Source organism: Miscanthus floridulus, chromosome 11 (assembly GCF_019320115.1).
Source record: "Miscanthus floridulus cultivar M001 chromosome 11, ASM1932011v1, whole genome shotgun sequence".
In the NCBI taxonomy this organism is placed as follows: Eukaryota; Viridiplantae; Streptophyta; class Magnoliopsida; order Poales; family Poaceae; genus Miscanthus; species Miscanthus floridulus.
The window spans coordinates 14,543,361-14,547,653 of NC_089590.1; the positions used below are offsets into that span (position 1 = coordinate 14,543,361).

Consider the following 4,293-nt stretch of genomic DNA (forward strand, 5'->3'; position numbering starts at 1 on the left):
CAACCGTGGTCGGCCACGCGTGGCAGCTCTCGTGCGCATAGGACAGTCAGCGTGGCGACACCGAGCGCCCGAGCATGGTGACCGCGGCCACACGGCCAACCAGCCCGAGACCGAGTCGTGCACGAATTTTAAAGTGCCTAAGACAACTAAACGGTTGCTTCAGAAGCCAAACCATATTCATCATGCTCAAGATGGCATATGAGACTACCCAATTGAGGTATAACACTACACCACCCCTTAACCCAATCTCTTAAAATAATTTGCTAAACATAGCAATGTCTAGCTGTCGGCAAAGTTGGAAGTTTTCTAAGTTTTTGAGCTGAACTTGATTTCAATTTGCAATTTCTAGGCTTGTAGAAATATTTGCTAGTAATGTCATTTTTCGACAGCAAGTATTTCACTGTTATCTATAAAGTTTGTACTTCAAACTTTATTTAAGTATCACACACATATTCTATAGTATTTTTGCTTAATAAAAATTGGTTTTCAACCATACTTGATATACATGGGCTATTGTATCAACTTTCATTTAACATTTTTATTAGTCATTTTAGGTTACAAGAAATTGATGTACACACTTTATCACATGCACTAACACATAAATATGATGCTCATGACATATTTTACTAAATAATTTATGGATGTAACACCGAGGGTGTTATAGTTTGAGGACAAAGTTGGATGGTATATGGTCATCCATGGATTTCTGGATATGGTTATCCATACTTGCTGTTTGGTTGGATGGATGGGAACGAGCCATTTTTTTGTTTGGTTGGATGGATATATGTTGGACGGGGTGAGATGAGACGCACTATTTTTTTGTTTAGTTGGATGGATAGGATGGATAGGCTGATGATGTCATGCGAGACCCACTTGTCATTTATTTAATTTTAACCAAAATATAATCATGTGAGATATTGTTGTGTAGATTTAATTGCAACAAATATTACTATGTAATTATATCATAAATTAGATAAACGGTTTAGTAGAAAAAATTGTTTGAAGGTTGTTTGTATTTATTAATTATTGTTGCCACATCAGCAGCAGCCACGCCATCCAAGTTGGATGAGCAAATCTGATAGATTTTTGGTGTCCACTTGCTCCAGTATCTCATGAGAATATTCTCTCTTGTGGATATCCGTTTCCAACTCATTCGTACAACCAAACACTGTATATCCATGGATGGTCATATTGCATCCATTGGTATGAAGCAACCAAACGCAATAGAAACTCATCTGATCTTGTGCGGAACTTGTAAATTATATGTGGAATAGATTTTCCGTGATAAGAATGCCCCTAGATCAGGCGGGTTTGTGCATACTAAACTGGCTTAGGCCGGTTCTAGGCAAACTTCTCGGCGGTGTTCAATAGGAACCTGCTTGAGCCGGTTTTTGCAGTCCGAGCCAAAATTCATATTTTTCCTTTAGAAACTCATCTGAAAGTCATGCACAACCTGTACCTGTGGAATATGTTTTCTATTAGGATAAAACCGCCATCGACTCAGGCTGGTTTTGGGTTTCTTCTAGGAGTTCTAGCATATGCGGTTTTGGGTGTCTTGCACATTGCGTTCTCGACGGGACTCTTCTAGTGACATGTCTTGTATATCACGATCATCGCTAGAGAACACTAGGTGAAATGTTTGTATGTGAACACGCTCTTAGGCGACAGTCTTGATCTAAAAGTCGGCCAGACTGATCTTTGGCCTCTGTGTTTTACCGGTGCAGTGATCTAATTAGTGTCAATATGCTCTTTATTTCAATGTATAGAATTTATATATAGGTGGGTCGGTCGACGATCAAATTAGGCCCTGTTTAGATTACAAAAATTTTCAACCTAGAGTGTCACATCGAATTTTGCGGCACATGCATAGAGTACTAAATGTAGACGAAAAACAAAACTAATTGCACAGTTAGGTGAGAAATCGCGAGACGAAACTTTCGAACCTAATTAGTCCATAATTAGATACTAATTACTAAATACAAATGAAAGTACTACAGTAATCGAACCCAAAAAAATTTGGGAACTAAAGGCGCCCTTAGTCACTCACAGTTACACGCAGAAGCAGCACCCACGTTCAGAAGCGACCCCTCCGCTCTGCATGTCATGTCGCTTTTAAAGTCGGAGGGCAGCTGTCCTTGACGCACGCTAACACGTCCCTGTACTCTCTGTGCATAGTGAAGCTATCGTACACCTTGCCGTGGCTGGACCGTTTGTAGTCGTAGAGAAGGGACGAGTAGCTGAATGCCGTGAGCTTGACGAAGCCGTAGTCCATCTCCCTGTAGACGCTCCACGCCGGAACCTGGATGGTGAAGTTGCTCAGGTGGCTGCCGCCGCCCCCAACGACTACGTGGATGGTGCCGTTCATGGTGCCAGAGTAGTGGGACTTCTCTAAGCTCATGCATTGTTCCTGCACAGCAAAAGTTCGGTGTCATTAATCATTAGCGCGCGCACACAAAAGTTCCTGTGTTGAAAGAAAGGAGGAGCAGCTAGCAGAGGTACCTCATAGACAGCGCATGTCCTCTCGTAGTTGTGGACATGGCCGTAGAACGCCAAGTCCACCCTATACTTCTGCCAGAGCTTCTGGAGGCTTTGCCGGGACATTGGCTCAACGAACGATCCGTCTCTGCCGTAGAAGAAACCGGACGAGTAGCGGAGGATGCGATGAGCGATGAATATCAGCCACGGCTGTTTCTTCCGGTCGACCGTGCGAGGCATTTCTCGATGAACTTGTACTGCTCCGTGCCTTCCCGCCAGTCGTGCTCGCTGTCCGCAACGCAGAACCCGAACATGCCATAATCTGTAGAGTACCTGTTGAACCAGACCAAAGGGTTTTGTGTTCGGTTGAGTGTCAGTGTTGACGATCCAGCAATGTTCATATATAGATATATATGATAAAAATTGAATTGCACTGCATACCAGTAGTTTGCTCTGTTTTCTGTGGCGTATAGTACATGGTCTCAGCTAGCACACCACACTCCCCTCCAGAGTCTGTCCCATTGAAGTACGACCCACTGTTGGGCCAATCTCGTTCATGATTCCCACTGAATCAGGCAAAGAAAGCTGGTATCAATTACCGTAGATTTCTGAAAGACTTCTAAAGGGACTGAGTGGGTTCAATTCCAGGGAAAAAAAGAACTCAAAAGATTATAAACCTCGCAATCATGTAAGGGACTCGTGAAGTGATCTCTTCCACTTGTTGTGTGAACTGATCCCATTGTGAAATATGCCCATTGGCGTGGCTAAGGCCCTGTTTAGTTTCACTCCAAAATGCCAAATTTTTCAAGATTTCTCGTCACATCGAATCTTTGGACGCATGTATGAAGCATTAAATATAAATAAAAAATAAAACTAATTACACAGTTTAGACGAAATTCAGGAGACGAATCTTTTAAGCCTAATTAGACTATGATTGGACACTAATTGTTAAATAACAACGAAAGTGCTACAGTGGCATTTCGCCAAAATTTTTGCCATCTAAACGGTACCTAATGTTGCCAATGTGGAACACTATGTCTATGTTGTCAAGGTCCTTGATTAGTGTATCAGTAGTGTTAAGTGACCCAGGCTGGTAGTTGGCGTATTCGTTGCTTCCATCCCTCTCAGCCTATCATATTGATATGTAGTAAAACAGCGATAAGCCCATAAGGACTATGCACTGAAAATGTGAAAAAATTGTTGGACACAATCATGTAATAGTCATCCACAGCAATCTTCATATGTTACCTTTCCCATATCTCCGAAAATAACAACACGCTGCAGTGACTTCTGACTGTTAGCTCATAGGATCACCGGCTCACTTTGGTCGACCGCTCATCAGTCTTGCCGAGCACCCGTTATTGTTGCCGAACACGCACTAGCTATGTCCGACCACGAACAAGCGTTTTCCGACCACACACACTATGGCTAGAGGTAGAAGAAGAGGGAGAACAGAGCATACACACAGTACAAGCACCAGCGTTGGCCGAAGCCTTGTATAGGAGATGGCAAAACTGAACTTTTTTTGTTGAGTTGCAGTGGCAAACTATATATACAACTCTATCCATTTAGTCCTAGTACAGCTCCCATGCTACAACAGTAACTAGATAATACAGCAGGACTGACTTCTGCGCCTGTCCCTGCATGTGGCTACAGTATGACAGGTAAGCCGTTCGGCGCCTGCCTCTACAGCGGCTACAGTACCAAAGCAAGAGGCCTTTTCAACGCCGCCTTCCCTTGCTGTGTGTTTACACAAGGAAGCAGTAGATTATCTAACAATTCGTCCCCTAATCCTACTGCTATCCCTTGTACCCCCTC

At 43.1% G+C, this 4,293-nt stretch overlaps 1 pseudogene; it reads right to left on the minus strand.

The window, feature by feature from the left end:
* Positions 1–2,101: 2,101 nt before the first annotated feature.
* LOC136491681 (nucleotide pyrophosphatase/phosphodiesterase-like) overlaps positions 2,102–4,293 on the minus strand; it is a 111,494-nt pseudogene continuing 109,302 nt past the window's right edge.